This window comes from Pan troglodytes, chromosome 16 (assembly GCF_028858775.2).
Source record: "Pan troglodytes isolate AG18354 chromosome 16, NHGRI_mPanTro3-v2.0_pri, whole genome shotgun sequence".
NCBI classification, from domain to species: Eukaryota; Metazoa; Chordata; class Mammalia; order Primates; family Hominidae; genus Pan; species Pan troglodytes.
In genome coordinates this window covers 85657460-85677424 of record NC_072414.2, presented here as the reverse complement: position 1 = coordinate 85677424, position 19965 = coordinate 85657460, and the positions used below count along the sequence as shown (strand labels likewise).

The 19965-nt window shown below is 38.8% G+C and overlaps 2 long non-coding RNA genes across 2 annotated transcripts; both read right to left on the bottom strand.

Moving 5' to 3' along the window:
* Positions 1-739: 739 nt before the first annotated feature.
* On the bottom strand, positions 740-3157 carry LOC107968428 (uncharacterized). The gene is made up of 2 exons (XR_001709598.2): positions 2362-3157; positions 740-1626 (listed from the first exon to the last, which is right to left on the bottom strand). It is a non-coding gene; the product is annotated as an uncharacterized LOC107968428 (long non-coding RNA).
* Positions 3158-7313: 4156 nt separating this feature from the next.
* LOC107968427 (uncharacterized) lies at positions 7314-16651 on the bottom strand. The gene is made up of 3 exons (XR_001709597.2): positions 16431-16651; positions 14018-14323; positions 7314-12264 (listed from the first exon to the last, which is right to left on the bottom strand). It is a non-coding gene; the product is annotated as an uncharacterized LOC107968427 (long non-coding RNA).
* Positions 16652-19965: the final 3314 nt, after the last annotated feature.

The window sequence follows — 19965 nt, the reverse complement described above, 5'->3', positions numbered from 1 at the left end:
AATCCCAGCACTTTGGGAGGCTGAGGTGAGCGGATCACCTGAGGGCAGGAGTTTGAGACCAGCCTGGCCAACATGGCAGAACCTTGTCTCTACTAAAAAAAAAAAAAAAATACAAAAATTTGCTGGGTGTGGTGGCGTGCACCTATAATCCCAGCTACTTGGGAGGCTGAGTTAGAAGAATCACTTGAACCTGGGAGGCAGAGGTTGCAGTGAGCCAAAATCGTGCCACTGCACTCCAGGCTAGGAGACAGAGTGAGACTCCATCTCAAAAATAAAATAAAATAAAACGAAAAAAGAAAGTAGCTGACATATAAAGTGTCATGATCCCCAGACTCAGGGGAAGAGACGTGGCCTCTCAGATGAGGGTGGGTGAAGCTTAGTAGCAAACTTACATGGGGCACCTCCCAGCTGATACCTCTGCATCACGACCTGAACATCTGAACATATGTGCCTTGAGAAAGCAGTCTTTGCCCAAAAGCGTGGGTCCCACAAACTCAAAAGAAGCTCTCAGTGTTTAAAATGAAAAAAGCTCAATCATGACAATAGTAACCATATTCACTATGCAGGAAATTGAAGTTCAAGTCTTACCTATATATCTGAGAAAAAGAAAAACCTGTGTTCAACCTCAGAGTAATCCCTAATGAACTACAAGAATCTCTGTGTGCCCTTTATCAGGTGACCAGCTAGCCATGCAGTCAATTCGCATCACTGCAGAGCATATGAGGAAAGATGCACTACATTCGTTTTCATGCACTTTTTATGTATTGAAGTCAAAACTCCAACGTGTAAACTGAAAATTAAAAAAAAATAATTAGCACAATTTCCTCCAGGATTATTTGGCTTGCAAAAATGAAAGTGTAGTTTTATTTTAAGTGATTTTGGGTGTTCTCCCTATCGAAGTCTGGCTACATGTAGTAGAATTTATCTCATTCGTATATGGGGAAAATTAAGCACTATTTCAGCATATGTCTAAGGACCACTTTGCTGCGTGTACAGAGACCCAGGGCACTGGGGAGAAGACATGTTGCATTTAGCCAAGCTTTGATAAAGTAGGATAAGATCTGGGAGGACCTTGCACAAGCAAGGTTTCCACGTTAAAAGAGTGCGAATACACAGATTCCCATCAAAATTATGAATCTCTAGCCCAGTGCTTGGCACATTAAAAGCACTCCATAAATACTTTTGATTTGGAATTTAGTAGAGAAAAAAAGAGCCAAGATTTGTTGGGTTTCACTCTTGAACCTGTAACTCATTTTGTTCTGAAAACATTCCCCAGTAAAAAGGCTTGGACATCCATCTACAGCCTTGGCCATCCATATATATTTCTCTTAATTTTCCACAATATGTCCTCAGCAAGTGTAAAGTTGTAGAAAGGTGAACACCATGGTGTCCTGTAGAGGAAATAACTTAAATAGGAGGTCATTTTCCAAGATGCATGGTGACTCTAGACATCATCAGGCCTCACTGTAAAACCTTGCTTTTCCAGATGGTGAATGGATGTGAAAAGTTTTACAAGCACTTCTTTTCCAAATGTTGAAGAATTTTAATTTTTTTCTTGTTGTAAAATGTTGATGCTCCAGCCGTTGAAAATAGTGCAATATGAAAACTTGCTGATCTGCTTTTTGTCTAGAGAAAGAAAACAATTTGTTTGGCACAAGTCATTGATTTTCCAGTAATTTGAGCAATAAAGGGACTAAATTCTTAGAAAAAATACCAAATCCAACCCCACCTGCCTGATGTTTTCATAAGATACTGCATACTCAGCTCAGAGTCCAGAAACATTTATAATTTGCAGTTCTTAATGAACTGATGGAAAGGCAAAGATGTTAATAATTTCTACAGTTTACAAGCTAAAGGTATACTCATAAATTCCTAAGTAATTATGAACAAAATATTTAAACTCTTGGCCTCAATTTATTCAGTGATAATGTAAGAACACCAAACTACCTGCTTCTCCAAGTATGTATTAATAAGTAATAGTAAAAATGATAATAATGACTCCTTTTTGAATGCTAGTGTTTTCTACATGTCAGGCATTATGCTAAAACCTATACTTGAATTATCTCATTTTGTTCTTATCACAACCCTAAAACATGTTCTATGATGTCATTTTACAGATAGAGAAAACCAAGGTTATTTAGAGGATAAGCAACTTTCCCGAGTGAACAAAAACAGACCTAGGATAAATTCAAGTCTACCTAACTATAAAACCAGTGTCCACAAACACTTGTCAAAATTATAAATACATTCTCAGATTAAATATTATTATTTCCCCCTTTAAAGGACATATATGGGCATACACTAAGCCATGAAGTAAATGATAGATAATAGATAGATGATAGAGATAGATCACACACATACTTGTTTCTTTCCAATTCCAACAGCCCACTCTGTTTTTTCCATGACTCTGAATAGAGTATTTCTGTTACTTCGGATAGGAGGGTTGATTTCATAAAACAAAAAATAAAAATAAAATCTTTTATCACCTTTACATATAAATGACTTGTTTTTGCAATTCATGTAAATAACGAAAATTCAAACTTGTTTCACAGTTAAAATTTCTTTCTTCCCACTTCCAGATGTAGATTCAGATTCAGGGGCCTAACACTCACACACTTTGGTGTATAACCTATTTTTTGAAAAGGGATGCAAATTTTGAAATATAAAAGTAGATACAAAAGTGAATATTTAGTGTGATGTCAGCAAGAGGGTGGATTAGGAAGCTCCAGCTCATAGAAGGCCGTGGTACTTACTGTAGTATATGAAAACCACAGAGGCACTTCAGACCATTGAACATCTAGAGTGAAGAGATTACAGGCCAAGGAATGCAACAGAACATTTAGAACCCCCTAGAAAAAGCTAGAGTGAGATATTTTGGGAAATTAAGACACTTAAAACAAGCCTGGAAATACACAGGGACAGACACACACACACAGAGGCCCAGACAGAATGCATACCCAGAAAGGATCTGAAAAGACATTAAGACTTCAACCCAGGCTAATGTCAAGGATAGGTGGGCCCACTAAGTAGTAACAGTCTTCCACATCAGTTTGCAAAGATGGGGAGAAGTGTCCGCTTTTTTCAAATGCCCAATTTTTAACAACAACAAGAAAAAAAAGGCATAAAATGAGATCGGGAAATATGACCCATGTAGAGGAACAACATAAATGTTGTTATATATGTATATATAAATATATATATAGATTTATATATATACACACACACAATGGAATACTATTTAGCCATAAAAAAGAATGCAATTATGTTATTTTCAGCAATATAGATGAAACGAGGTCATTACGTTAAATGAAACAATCCAGGGACAGGAAAGACAAATACCACATATTCTCATATGTGGGAGCTAAAAAAGTAGAACTTGACTGGGTGCAGTGGCTCACGCCTGTAATCCCAGCACTTTGGGAGGCTGAGGTGGGTGGATCGCTTGAGATCAGGAGTTCGAGACCAGCCTGACCAACATAGTGAAACCCCATCTCTACTAAAAATACAAAATTACCCAGGCCTGGTGGCGCATGCCTGTAACCCTCGCTACTTGGGAGGCTGAGGCAGGAGAATTGCTTGAACCCAGGAGGCAGAATTTGCAGTGAGCCGAGATCTTGCCGTGGCACTCCAGCCTGGGCAACAGAGAGAGACTCCATCTCAAAAAAAAAAAAATTCATGAAAGTGATTAATAAAATGCCAGATACCAGACGATGGGAAGAGTGTGGGTGGGAGGAAAGATTAAGAGAAATTATTTAATGAGCATAAACATACAGTTAAAATAAATAAACTCTAATGTTTGATAGCAGAGCAGGGTGACTATAGTTAGCAACAGTGCATTGTATATTTTAAAGTAGCTAGAAGAGAGGGCTCGAAATGTTCCCAACACACAAAAATGATAAATACTCAAGGCGATGGACACTCCCAATACCCTGACTTGATCATTACACATTCTATGCGTGTAAGAAATGTACCCACATATACCCCATAAACATGTAAAATATTATGTATCAATTTAAAAAAGGATGATTCCAAGTTTTTAACTTAGCTTCATACTTTAAGATACCATAAAAAGAATAAACTAAACCTAAAGCTAGCAGAAGCAAATAAATAATAGAAGTTAGAGCAACAGTGTGGAAGTTCTCCAAAAAATTAAAAAATAGAATTACCATATGATTCAGCAATTCCAGTTCTAAGTATATAACCAAAAGAACTGAAAGTAGGGTCTCAGCAATGTATTTGTACACCAATGTTAGTAACAGCATTATTCACAAAACCTAAAACATGAAAGCAACGGAATTGTCCATCAACAGATGAATAGATAAGCCAAATATGACATATGCATTCAATGAAATATTCTGCTCTAAAAAGGAAGGAAATTTTGGCATATACTGCTACGTGGATTAAGCTTGAGGATATTAAACCAATGAAATAAACCGGTCACAAAAGATAAATACTGTATGATTCTAATTAACCCCAAAATAGTGTCTTCCTCCCAATACTTGCAAATGATCAGAGAGAGCAAAGAATTGACAGAGTTACCACTGGATGCTGAGGCCTAAGTAAAACCTGGGATACATAGTTCACTCATCCCAGCCATCCTGTGCTTTCTTGCATACAACACTTCGGTGGTCTTTACCATACTTTGTCAGGATGGAGAGGCAATCATCTCTATTTGTGTTACTCCTGTTCCACTCTTCACAGGCCAAAGGGGAACAACTAAGACAGAGAGAAATCTTTTCTTAAAATAGATTCTGTCCACTCCAAGTACTAAATATTAGAAAAAGTAAATCCTTGACATAGTATTCATATCTTAAAATTGGCTAGTTACCGTGAATACTGCAAAATTTTAAAAATAGAAACATCAAAATCAAGTATTTATGACATTTCCTTAAAGGACCATCTCTCTCACAGCAGAGATCAATCAATATCGGTTGCTCAAGATTACAAAAATGTGTATAAAAGGGTTAAAGCTATGAAAAGAGTAGTTTCTCAGTAAATTTAAAGCAGCAACGAAATACAAAATTAGAATAGATACAGCATCCTATATTACCAAACACATTCAAGCCAATTAGTTCATAACATCTGTTGATATTTATCCACAATAGTCTAAAAAAATCACTTTCCTGTATCAGTGCCTGCTACCTCTAATTTTTACAACAAATCAGCAAGCTAGGTATTCTTTTGCCTATTTTACAGATGCGGAAATTGAACAATAGGAAGATTCAACGCAATGTAGTCAGGATAAGAATGAATGAGAAGAGGCCCAGTCCTTAGGAGGAATTGTAACCAAGTTTCATCTGTAGATCTCCCAGTGATCCTCCAGCCTTGAATTTGTTTTAAGATCTATCTGAGTTAGTACTTCCCTAGGAGCTTCTCAGAAGCAAATCCAAATCTTCCCTTAAGTAAGGTATTTACTTAAAGATATTCAAATTATTTCTACAAATAACTATATAGAGTTAAAGATTTCCAGGTAACAGAGAAACCAAAGACATCATGAGCAAGAACCAACAAAAAAGAGAAGCTGACCCACAAAATATTTAGATTTTGTGTGATCAGTCTTTAAAATAAGTGATCGTACTATGTGCAGAGAAACAAAGGTAAGCTTGAAAATGTAACAGCAAACAAAAAATGATAAAATATAATATAGCATATTATAAACTAAAGAATGAAACTAAACTTCTAAGCCTAAGGTACAATAATCAAAATCAATTACTCAAAGAGTAGGTTTTACATTAGATTACATATAGCCATAAGGAAAATTTTAAACTAGAAGATAACTCAGAAGAAATCATCTAGAATATAGCATAAAAAGGACACAAAGGTGGAAAAATTAGAATAGTATGAAAAGATATAGTAGATTCCATGAGATCTAGCCTTTACTTGAAAAATTGTGGTCCCAGAAGAACAGAAAGTTAAAAATGAGGCAATATTTGAAGAGATAACAGCCCAGAGTTTTCCTTAACAAGGCAAAAGCTTCAACCTACAGATTCAAGAAACTCAGTGGTACCCAACAGGATAAATAAAAATAGATATTCAGCTAAATACATCAGAGTGAAACTGCTGAATATCAAGTCAAAGAGAAAATCTTAAAAGCAGCAGAAATTTTTTTAAAAAGACATTACTTTTATTGAAACCGTAGAATTACAACTGCTATCTCAAAAGCAACAATAGCTGGAAAACAATGGAATGACATTTCCAAGGAAACAAAAGAAAATAATTGCTAAATTACTAGATCTAGGAAAATGCAGCTTAAAAATGAAGTTGAAACAAAGACATTTTCAGACAAACAATAATACAAGACTGCAGCAGACTGTACTAGACAATTAAGACAGGAGGCTTTGACATTAAAAAAAGTAATCCTGTTAAAAGACATGGGTTGATGGAAGAGATAAAGAGCAAAGGAAGATAAATTGGGATGGGAATAATTCCAAATGCAAATCAAACAATAATGTTTTAGTTATATATGATTTTCTTTTCTATTTCTCTGATTACTAATAAGAATGAACATTTTTTGTGTGTGTGTTCATCACCATTCATGATGCTCCTTTAAGAAATGCCTACTCCTGACCTTTGCCTTCTTTTCTATTTGGTCATTTGTCTTTTCGTGATTTATTTGTTAGTTATTTATTTCATATAAATTATATCATTTTTAGTTATTTTTGCTGTGTTTTGATCTTAAAAGTTTTTATTTTTTATGAAGTTAAATGTATCAGTTTCCCTTTATAAATATAACTTTTACTCTAATGTTTAAGGAAACTTTTATAGCTCAAAACTAAAAAGTAAAACTCAATGATGGTTTGATTTGCAGCATTAGAAAGGGGGGGGTTGGAGATGGACTCTCAGTTGACAGCTTGTATAAGTGGATGGATGGTAAATCTACCCACTGAGAAAAAGGACACTACAACAGTACTAGGTTTTAGGGAAGGGGAGGAAGATTACAAATTTATTCTTGGCCATATTCAGTTTGAAATGCCTTTGAGTCTTCTAAGATTAATACATCAAGAGGGAAAATGTTTACATGGATCTGGTGCCTCTACAAGGTTTCAGTGATGGAGATGTTATTTATTAATTATTTGTATGACAGGGGAAAATAAAGCCATGAGTGTAAATGAGCTCACCTAAAATGAGCGGAACAGTGGTTCTTAACTAAGGGTGATTCAAATGTCCCATGAAACATTTGATGATGTGTGTAGATATTTTTTTGTTGTCACAACTTGGAGGGGTGAGAGGGGAGTGCCTCTATCAGATAGAGGTCAGGGATTCTGCTAAACAACCTGCAATACACAGGACAGCTACCATCATGAACCCCACTTCATAACAAGAAATTGTCCATTCCACAACATCGGTAGTGCCACAGTTGAAAAAGAGAGAACTCAAGAATCATCTGGGTGTTAGGTTTCTGTGCTCCAGGTTGGCTAACTGAGAGGTGAGAGAGCAGAGAGAAGAGGGCACAGGCCGTGTTTTGAACAGCATTTGGTGGCTGTGTAGAAGAGGGCAAATTTTCTAACGACATTGAGGAGGAGCAATTACTAATTTAGGAGGAAAACCAGGAGTGTTAAGTCATGGAAACCAGAAACCAAAGAGAGAAAGTGATCAGGGATGTCAAATTCTAGTGAGTTTATTCAAGTTAGGAATAAAAAGTATCAATCAGACAGAGATCATGTAAATGAAGGTTTTGATGGCCTTACCAAGAGCTGTTTCAGTGGCGTGATAAGGGCAAGAAGGGAGCAAAGTCAGATCAGAAGGTCTTGAGGATTGAGTGGGAGATACAGAAATGAAATTAGCAAGAAAAAGTAGCTCTTTCAAGATATTTGACTGTGAATGAAAGAAGAAACAGAGGTGTGAAGGTTTGGTAGAATAGTGAGATTTCTTTTCTTTTCTTTTCTTTTCTTTTTTTTTTTTTTTTTTTGAGGAGAGATTTAAGAATACTTAAAAGCCAATGGACAAAAATAACAAATGCTGGCAAGGATGCAGAGAAAAGGGAACTCTTGTACACTGTTGTGTAATGTAAATCAGTACAGCCATTGGAAAACCATATAGAGTTTCTTCAAGAAATGAAAAAATAGAACTACCACACAGTCCAGTAATCCCATCACTGGGAATTGATCCAAAGGAAAGGAAATCAGTATATCACAAGGATGCCTGCACTTCCTTGTTTATTGCAGCACTATTCACAATAGTCAAGATAGGGAATCAGCCTGTGTCCATCCATGGATGAATAGATAAAGAAAATGTGAGTCGTACGCACAATGGAATACAATTCATCCATTAAAAAGATGAAATCTTGTTATTTGCAGCAACATAGATGGAACTGGAGGTCACTATGTTAAGTGAAATAAGCCAGGCACAGAAAGACAAATATTACATGTCCTTACTCATAATATAGGAGCTAAAAAGTTGATCTCATGGAGGTAGAGAGGAAAATGATAGTTACCAGAGGCTGTGGTAGGAGAGATGGATGTGGTGAGAGGGATGAAGCAAGGTTTGTTAATGGGTACAAAAATACAATTTGATGGAAGGGATAGTTCTAGTGTTCAATAGCACAGTAGGGTGACTCTAGTTAACAACATATCTTATATTTAAAAATAGCTAGAAGAGAAGACTTGAAATGTTCTTAACACAAAGAAATGGTAAACATTTGAGGTGATGGCTATCCTAAATACTCCAATTGATCATTACACATTGTATGCATGTATCAAAACACTGCATGTACCCCATAATATGTACAAATATTATGTATTGATACAAATCATAAAAATAAAAAAAAAATTAAATAGAAGCAGGGCTACCCAGGTGCCACCGTGCTTGAGAGGCCATCTGTAGGTACCGTGGCCAGTGACCCCAGCTGAGGCCATCCCCATTGAGACATCAGCCATGTGAGCAGAGCCATGGCAGACCTCCCAGCCTGACCATCTGCCCGCTGAATTCCATGGAGTGACCTTAGTCAAAAGAGGTGGAAAAGAAGACTTGGCCAACCAAAAGGAGCTTGAATTTCTGACCACAGAATTCCTGACCATAAAATTATGAGCTCTAATAAAATGTTGTTTTTAAAGGCAAACAAACAATGACAAAGGCCAATGGAGTAGATCCAAATGAGGGAGAATGAGAGAAATGTACTAGAGAGATCCTGACAGTGCATGGATGTGGAGGATGGGAGAATTCAAGGGCCAGAAGGAAAAGATGACTTTAGATACGAGGAGAAATGGCTCTGCCAGTGTAATAGGGAGAGAGAAGATGGAATGTGTTATGTGTAGGTGGATGTGTGTGTAGGTTTAGGATCGATACTTCCAATCTAACAGCTTCCACTTTTAATCTAAAGTAGGAGGCAAGTTCAACTGCTGAGAATTGGGAAAGAAGTGTGGAATGAGACTGTACAGAGTGGAGATAGTTTTAAATATGCCTTGTGTTTGGTAGAATAGTCAGTGATAAAAGAAAGGTAACAAGATAACACGATCATCCATCTCTGTCTAATTCAGTCACCATCTCTCCCTCACTCTCTCCCATTTCCTCTCTCCCTTCTTTCTCCCTCCTTCCCTTTTCCCTCTCCCTCTCTGTCTCACCTCTCAACCAACCTGGAGCACAAATACCTAACAGCCAGGTGATTCTTGAGTTCTCTCTTAAACATCAAGTGTTAATAGATTTTTCATCCCACACAGGACATAGTTACACAGAAGACATTTCAGTAGAACATTTATTCTCCGATTTTTCTGCCTTAGGACCACATCTTTACATTTTAAGTTTCTAACTTGTTATACAGTCATCAGAAATATGTTCAAATGAATCCTATATAAAACTCACTATTTTAGACCATTGCTACTCCATAAAGTACCTGAAATGAATGATAACCTAACACAATAGGTCTCTGCTTATTTCTGCTCCTCAGCAACCAATGATATCTTCCCATGGCTGTCACAAGTGATAGGCTTAGTGTAGTCAGATTCACTTCAATTCTGATTCCTTTAATTCTAATTTGTGTGAAAGAAATTTGAGAAACTTACTTAAATTCCCCAAGACACTGTTGACTAATCATTAAATGGCCATTATGATAACTGTCTTTCATAGGTATTGTGAGTATTAACTACCTAGATACTTAAAGTGATCATAATTTCTGATTCAAGCTAATTGTCCTGGCATAATTATTAACAATGTCTTCTTTCTGTTCTTTTTTTTTTGTGCTTTTTCTTCTTTTAACTTTTATTTTAAGTTCAGGGGTACATGTGCAGGTTTGTTACACAGGTAAACTTGCGTTGTCATGGGAGTTTGTTACGCAGATTACTTCATCACTCAGGTATTAAGCCTAGTACCCGTTAGTTATTCTTCCTGATCCTCTCCCTCCTCACACCCCTCACCCTCTGGCAGGCTCCAGTATGTTTTGTTCCCCTCTATGTGTCTTAAAATTGCCCAGATTTAAATAGCAAGTTATATGTTTACCCCTTAGGGCCACCAGTGTGTTTGTAAATGTTTAAAAACTAGTTCTCCAGAGAGATAAAAAAACGATTTGCAGCATTTGTAAATTTCCATGGTGTAAATATTCCCTCTGTGGCCAATGTGTTTCGCTTACAGAATTCCTGAAAATTTAATAATTGGCTTCTGTGAGCTAATAAGAGCTGGCTCTAGCACCATTGAAAGTGGCTCTCAAAATTAGCTGCACATTGAAATGACTTATGTAGCTTTAAATATGTTGGATTCCACCTGTATTGGTCTGCAGTTAGCCCTGGCATCAGGATTTGTAAAAGCTCCCCTGGTGATTCTGCTATGCAGCTAATCTTAAGGACCCTTGCCCTATACACCCAGCCTACGGTAAGTGATCAATAAGAGGTGGCCATTTCCATTGGATAGGCTCTTCTTGTGACAATTTTCTCTTGAATGACTTCCTCTCTTTTCTCTCTGGCTTGAATGTAAATGTTAATAAGTAAACTTGGGAAACTATTAAAACCAGAATTCTGAAAGACTTCTTGATTCGGGTCTTTCTTCACGGATCACTCCCCACTAGAAAATAAATGTGTTCTTCTGTCAACCTGTATGCTATTCTACTGAATTTTCACCACCTTTTCTATTTTTACTTCTTAGCTTTACCCATCCTGAAACTCTCTCCTTGAGAGTCTCATGTGATATGAAAGCGGGAAACACAAAGTGTGGAGGTCAGCCAAATGGATAGCAGGGTCATGATGTGGACAAGGCACACGAGAATGTCCGTGCCATGAGCTATTGAGGATAAGAAGAAAGCAGGAATTCAGTCATAGGCAGGAAATGGCAAACCACTCCCAAGGGACAGGAACAACTTGAAATTGATCAGATATGGATTTGATAATGAAAGAGGTCTAATCCAGTTGTTGAAACATGGCCACAGAGTCTGCAGGCAAGCATGCTATTCTAAGAGATGGGAGATGGCAATCACTCTTTTTCTGGCCAGTCTATTGCAAGGGTGAAGAAGTTTCACTCAAAAAGTCTAAAATATAAGATTGTTATTTTCAAGTACTTAAAACTCTCTTCTTTCTTCGTAGAGATAGATATTTTATGATGGTAAATTAGTCCCTGAAAGTCCCTTAAGTTCCTTAAGCTTTATAAATTAGTTTTCTAGTCAAGCAGTAGTTCCTATACTGTGTTCTAGATAAGGTTAGCTCACAGGTGGCAAGCTGTGCTATGTCACCCTCCTGAACAAAGAGGAATGTTGAGTGTCTATATCCCTTCCTAAAAGTCCTAATGTTGACTTCTGTCACATTTACATTTACATTTTATTAAGAGACCTACATCATAGTAATTGAGATATTGTTAAAACTTGTTAAAAGACTCAGCTCTAGATTATCAACACAGCTTTGCAAATTTGTTGATAAACCAAAGATATAAGTTCTTCTTGAGAATACCTTTTGCAAGACTGACAAGGGAGCCTGGTTTATATCAAAATGGGCATTATAGGAAAGAACAAGATAAGAAAATGGCATTTAGCATTTATCAGAATTTGGTGTTTTAATTTATGAATTATATAATTCAGTTTCAACACGACAAGTGGAGTAAGAATTATTGTTCCCAATGTACAGATAAAGAAGTTGAGGTTATGCATAGAGTAATCACTAGGACCAAGATGAGAACCTAAGCCCCCTGTTCTCTGTCAATGATACATCATTATTTCATGTTGCCCCAATTAAATGAACAAATAAGGCTTTTGAGGAGGAGGCAATTCCAGCTATGGAAAGATTAAATCCAGAGCTTGAAAAATGAGTATGCATTCAGTCTTCTGCTACTTTTCCTTCACCGTGCTGAAATCTGCAGGGGACAAAGAGATTGTTAGTATGATCTTCATTCTCAAGGAACAAATGTTGGTTTAAAATGAGTCAGAGGACAATACAAGATCATCAAAACAAGTTCTGAAATGTGTGGCACAGATGCAAGGAACTTCGGGACTCTGAAAAGGAGAAAGAGGTCAGTGTGGCCTGAAGGCCTTGAGATGGGATTTGTTGGAGGAAGTAGGAGTAAGACAGGTTTTGGAGCTAAGTAATATTTAGACAGCTGGAGGAAAGCAGGCCAGGAGAGCCGCTCCTCAGCTAAGCAGATTTGTAATATAGCAGATCTTGTTCAATCAGCAGATGATGAGATTACGTTATTATTTCCTTCCTTCCAGGGGAAATTTATGGAAAGATGTCCGCCTGCAACTGCTGAAAATGCAACATGCTGCCCAGGTCCTGCTCAGACCACTGACAACTCAGAAGTTAATACTCAGAGTGGAAAGGTGAGTAAAGGCTGTTTAATGACCACCCCATGAAAAGAGTCAGAATTACATCCCTCTTGATTCCTGTTTCTTTCTGAACAACATAAATGTAATGTAAGCCAAGCTAATACATGCTGTTTTGTGGTATATAATGGGTTTTCTGTAGCCAGATGTGGCGCTGATTATTATTTTTTTTTCTGCAAACCTGTGTTACTTTCAGCGTAGCAAAGTGTAGTACATGAGCAAGCGTTTCAAGTCAGACGGAGTTAATCATCTCTGTCACTGAATTTGAGCTCATGGTCTGCTGGACAACTGTGCTGAGTGGAAAGGAAGCCTCAATGGCTAAGTCACTTGTCCAACCTCAGACACTGGCAGATCCAGGATTCGAACAGCTAGACTCCAAATATGTTTCCTTTAACCTCTTTTCTACCTTTTCAACTTGATTCCACACATCACCACTGGGAAAGCTTAGGTGAGTAAGTCATGTGGGCTTTGGTTTTTTCATCTGCACGATGGATAGACTGAGACCTTCTTCCCTCATGCCTCTGAGGATGACATAAAAAACCCACAAAATCCCTAGTCCACCTACTTGCTCACAGATATTTACTGAGTGAGCATCTGATTTCCATCCCACTGTCACCTTCTCCCTAGCTGTCCAGACACCCTGCTTGCCTGGCCAATGCCACCAAAGAATGGAACCTGCTTTTGTTCCACACTCCGTAGCCAGAAAAAAGAGACAGTTGTTCTGGCATGTTATTGTTTGATTTTATTTTACCTCAGGGATTAAAAAAAAATGACTATCAATTATAGCAACATCAGGTAGAGGGTTTGGTATACATTTCTGATGAGCTTAGATTTCTCTCAAATTCTCATACTTTTAAGATTTATTTTTAAATGTGAGCATTGAAACTTAACCAATCCTTTAGACGCTTACTCAACAAGGGATTCTAAAGAACATTTCTCAGTAGGAATTAATCATTTATTTTGAAACTACATATCTAATTTGTCTACTATGGGAAGGATATGGAAAGAGAAAACCCAATTCTTTTTATTTTTTGGAACAGCTGGGTCCCCAAACCACCAGCAGCTGCTTCACAAATTGCCTAGCCATTAAGTAATTATTTCCTCATCATAAGAGCAGCTGGAAGAGATAGTCTCTCTCCCTCCCCAGTGCAACTCCCACTTCCTTCTGCCTCCTCCACCCTGTCCTGAAATGAGCAGGCCAAGAGGTATATGGTATTGGTTTTCTTTACGTAATTGAAGACTGGGATTGAGCACTCCGATAGCTGATTATTTTTCAACAGCGCTTACCTTAAAGGCAACAGAGGATGATTTGGAGTCTTGTGATGCTAGATCTCTACATGACATGAAATGTTGATATCTAGGCATGTAGGCCACTTCCCTCATTTTGTTGGTAAGGAACTTAAGTGCAGAGAAATGGTTTATTCAAAGTCCCATTTAGCAAGCGGCAGAGCTGAGTCTTGGATTCAGGTCTTACCACTTCTGGCCCATTGTTGTCTCCACTATCCATGACAATGGACCACAAACTTGCCTCATCTTCCTACCAGTCATCTGCTATCTGGGGACTGAAGGAACAGATGAAATCGGCGATGTTTTCTATTTCATCAAAAGAAAAAGATAACGTTGAAGTTTTAGCAATTGCATATACTTTCCAAAAGTGTATAGACAATATAAAAATGCTTCATAAAACCACAAACTACACACTCAAAAATATCAGTCAATACCATCAATCTACTCCATACCCAGTCAAAGTCAAGGAAAGTTCACATTTTATGGGTAAACAAAGAGCTTTAGGGAAAGATTAAATCTTCTAAAAAATTGGCCATATTTGGAGTTCAATCAATTTTAAGTTCTGTCTCTATCCCCCCAAAATATAGTAACATATTTTGATACTTTTTCTTCCAAGCTTCCTCAGAATAGTGGCTCCTACTCTGGAAGCATTTCACTTTGCTCTAATCCAGTGTTTCATAATGTTTGGTCCATGAAAACTTTGTGTATATTCTAAGGATCTAGGATAGGAACAGAAGGGGAGGATGGGGTACTTGTTAAAAGTTCAGATTCCTGGGCCTTGCCCCAGACATACTTAATCCTAATTTCTGAAAGGTGGAGTGAGGGATGAGGTTAGAAGTAGTAATTAGCATAATTTTCCTTTTTGTATCTGCCTCTGTAACTTCAGACAACCACCATGTCTTAGTCTGTTTTGAATTGCCATGAAGGAGTGTCTGAGGTAATTTATAAAGACAAGAGGTTTATTGGAGAGAAAAGGAAATACTTATACACCGTTAGTGGGAATGTAAATTAGTTCAGCCATTGTGGAAAGCAGTTTGGAGATTTCTCAAAGAACTTAACGTAGAACAGCCTTTTGACCCAGCAATTCTGTTACTCGGTGTATACCCAAAGTAATATTAATTGTTCTACCATAAAGACACATGGACATGTATGTTTATCTCAGCACTATTCACAATAGCAAAAACATGGAGTCAACCTACATGCCCATCAACAGTGGACTGAATAAAGAAAACATGGTATATATACACCATGGAATACTATGCCACTATTAAAAAACAATGAGATCGTGTCTTTTGCAGCAACATGGATGGAGCTGAATGCCATTATCCTAAGAAAATTCATGCAGGAACAAAAAACCAAATACCTCATGTTCTCACTTGTAAGTGAAAGCTAAACATGGAGTACACATGTACACAAAGAAAGGAACAATAGACACCAAAGCCTGCTTGAGGGTGGAGGATAGGAGGAGGGTGCGGATCAAAAACATACCTATAGATGCTATGCTTATTTCCTGGATGTCAAAATAATCTGTACACCAAACTCCTATGGTATGAAATTTACCCATGTAGCAAACCTGCACATGTAGCCCCTGAGTACATGTTTCTTAACAACATAAATGTAACATTAGTCAAGCCAATACATATGTTTCTTCAGGCATTAAGTAGTAGATAACTATTAGGAAGATGAGGCAAGTTCATGGCCCACTGCCACAACACAGTGGAGAAAACACTCCACTGGGCCTTTATTTCCCAACTAAAACAAAAGTTGGGAAGAAAAACAATAAGAAGAAAGGTTTGTTTGGCTCATGGTTCTGTGGGCTCTACTAGAAGCATGGCACTGGCATCTGCATCAGGTGAGGCCTCAGGCTGCTTCCACTCATGGCAAACGGCAGAGGAGAGCTGGCTGTGCAGAGATCACATGGTGGGAGAGGAAGCAAGAGAGGGAAAAATAGTGCCAGGCTCTTTTTCACAGCTGTCTCTCATGGGAACTAACATGGTGAGAACTCAATCACTCCCTCCCCTCAGAAAGGGCATTCATCTATTAATGGGGATCTGCTCCTACTACCCAGACCCCCTTCCAACACTGGAATCAAACTTCAACATGAGGTTTGAGGGGGTCAAACAGCCAACCCATAGCCCAGCCTGTAGACACAAATGAGGTAACTTCAGTGCTTAAAACCCACTCTGCTAGACTGCAGCTTCCACGGGTACCCTCAGAATCTTTGCATCACCCCACATGACTCTAACTTGCCATGAATTGCAGTTATTTGGAGCATCATTGACAGCTGACAACCACTTCTCTTACGAGGTCTTTATTCTGGTCTTCACATGCTATGCCCACTCCCACAAGCCACCGTAGATACATTTGGTCAAACCATCCCCCCCTGAGAACACCTCTGCTTTGATCAAAATACCTGCTGCTGGTGCTGTCAGAGATGTGAGAAGGTCCAGGAGTCCCAGCGGTCCTGCACCGACTTTTGCCATCACCACACTGCAGGATTCATGCTGGGATCTGCTTGAAGTGGGGAGAAGGATCCTGTCTCTAGTTTGGGGTTGCTTGTTGTCACTTGAGCTCAGGCATTTTACTCCTTGTCTCTGATCTCACAGAGTCCGTTACATAAATGACTTCCTCAGCTTTCACCGCGCTCTTCCTTCCTCTTGGGCTCTGACGCAGGTCTGGGAACGTACTGTATTATTTGCCCGTAGCTCAGTCTCTGGCCCTGACACAACACCCTAAACACCCTCCTCTAGGTCCCCTTTTTTCCATGGACAGAACTCTGTCATACAGGCACATGGGTTTTCCATAACCTCAAAACTCAGCAGAAAGTCTGTGAATCCCAGTTATGGTGCCAGTGAAATATCCCCCTCCCTTCGTTTTCACTTGCAGGCATCCATTATTTTGAAAATTGCTTTGTGCCTCATATTCCCATTCCATTCACATATTCATTCCCACATAAATTTGGGAGATATGCATGACAAAATACTAACAGAAAAGGAGAAATAAAATAGAGAAACATAAAAGGGCAGAAACAACATTAAGGACATGAGAAAACTTTAAACAGGAACAATAGAGAAATGGGGAAATAGAACCAGAAATGCACAGAATAGACATGTGGGTAGGATAAAGCAATGAAGAAGCACAAAAAGAGATATGGAAGACACAATCGGGTAATGATAATAATATTGGCTAATATTTATTGAGCACTTATGCTGCATCAGGCCCTATGCTATGTGCTTTACTTGCAAAATCTCCGTTAAGCACCATAATAACCCTATCAATAAACACTATTTGAATTTCCATTTTGTATGAGGCAGGTGAGACTTAATCAGTCTCGGAACTAACAGTCTGTGGCTTCCGCATCTGTGGTAAATCTGCTACCCTGATTCCCCCAAGCACTCTCCTGTACTCTGGCTACTCCAAGTCCTCCTCTGGGTCACCTCCTTTGACTGCTCCCCACTTGGCCTGTTCCCCTCCCTGCTTTCACATGATCCAGTGACTCAAAGCTGAGCGCCTGGTACAGCAGGAACTCCCAGTACCTGCTCCTGGGCTGTGCTGCCATCTGCTTGAACTGGTTGAGCCTCAACAATTTTATCTATTTTGACTATGACCCCTGATTAGAAGTTCAGTCAATTTTCCAGCTACAGTAGTCCATGAGGATACATTCCAGGCAACCCCCCTGCAGTGGTTGCCAGAAACCACAAATAGTACTGAATCCTATGTATATTATGTTTTTTCCTGTATATGGATACCTTATAATAAAGTGTAATTTATAAATTAGCCACAGGAAGAGATTAACAACAATTAATAATAAAATAGAATAGTTGAGTTAAATAATTGAGTACAAGCACTGCTGCAATACAATGGCCGCCGGTCTGATAACCGAGATGGCTGCTAAGTGACTAACAGGCAGGTACTGTCTACGGCGCAGACACGCCGGACACATGGATGCATCACGTCTCAGGCGGGATAGAGAGGGACAGAGAGAGATTTCATCACGCTACTCAGCAACAGTGCGTAATTGAAAACATATGAATTATTTCTTTCTGAAATTTTTCTTTTGATATTTTCAGACTGTGGCTGACTAGATAACTGAAACCACAGAAAGTGAAACCACAGATAAGGGGGGACTACTGTCATGAGTGGTAAGCTAGGATTTGAACTAGGGCAGAGAGTTTCCTGGCAAGAATAAGGCCCCAGTGAAATATGATGAAAAATGATAGAAATGATGAACTGAAAATTTTTAAAAACTCTAAAATGGTCATTTGATGAATGATTTAAAAAGTAAAGGGTCAGAGAGGGTCAGGCAGGAACTGGAAAATGAGCATTGACTGCCCCTCCTCCCATTTTGTCCAGTGAAAAAACTGAGGCCATGGTCTTCCCAGTCATCTCATTGGGCATGCCCGGGTTGGGGATGGCCAGGCTTCACATCTCTGCTCTCTCCAACATTGGGAGGATTCTAAAATGATTTTCCACAGGATGCTGATAGTCTATGGCAGCGACCATGATGGTAATACACTAGAAAAAAGAGCAACTGAAGAAAATGCAAATATAGCGGCAAATGTGCTTAAATTAAGGCAACAGCAATAAAAAAAACCAGAGGTAGAAAGTGTTAAGCCTTAGTTACCGCACCAAACAATTGACATGCTTCCTACCCACCCTCAGACCTGGTTGTTAAATGCAAGCTATACATTATGCAGACCCGATAATGAAAATCTACATTCCATAATTTGCAACCTGCTGGCTCTGTTATGCCAAGTGCATGTTAAAGAAGGCATCTTTCAACCTAATTGCATGCAATTTTTCCCCTTTCTAATTGTGTTATGAAAATACCACTATCTCATTCAAGCACAACCAGATCACTTTGCTTTTCCCCTAAAGCACACATCAGTAAAGCAAAACAAAACTGACGACTTTCTATTTTGCTATGCACCCAGGAATCCCAAATCGAAGTGTAATGGTTACTGACAAGCCCTTTTTTTCCTGTGAGCCTCCAGGTCAGATGTTGGGAGATTTTTCTTGTTTCCAGGGTTAGGATTGCAAATAATAGCAACCTACACACATAGATAAATGTCTCAACCAAGGGTGATTTTGTCCCCCGTCTTCCTCACTCAGGGACATTTGGCAAATGTCTGGTGGCATTTTTAGTTGTCATATCAGGGAGGAGGGTACTTGTATGTAGTGGGTGGAGGCCAGGACTGCTGATAAATATTATACAATGTTCAGCACAGCCCTTCCACAAAAGGAAATATTCTGCCCAAGGTATGAATATTACTAAGGTTGAGAAACCTTGGAGTCTAAGGTAATGTTAAAGGACATTTGGTTAAACTCACCCATGGTAACACATTGATTGTACCCTTGTGTGTGTCAAAGAGTTTTAGGCCAGGCGCAGTGGCTCACACCTATAATCCTAGCATTCTGGGAGGCCGAAGTGGTTGGATCACAAGGTCAAGAGATCGAGACCATCCTGACCAACATGGTGAAACCCCGTCTCTACTAAAAATACAAAAATTAGCTGGGCATGGTGGCACGTGCCTGTAGTCCCAGCTACTTCAGAGGCTGAGGCAGGAGAATCGCTTGAACCCGGGAGGCAGAGGTTGCATTGAGCCGAGACTGTGCCACTGCACTCCAGCCTGGCGACAGAGTTTCACTCTGTCTCCAAAAAAAAAAAAAAAAAGGAAAAAGAAGTTTTATTTGAAAAGACCGCTCGTTCATGTAAATGAAATATATACTGTGTGCTCATCTATGGGAACCATAGCCAATTTCCACCAATGCCCTTGCATATGAGCTGTAGCCCCAGAGACCATGATTATCTTCTCCACTTGGAAGGGTAGAACTGATTAGTGCCAGAGCATGGGTCTGCCAGGGCAAAGGTAGCCTATTCAAGTCCTCCAACAGCAAAAGTGTCAAAGAGTTCGTGGCAAAAAATTGTCCTTGGAGAGCATCGAGGA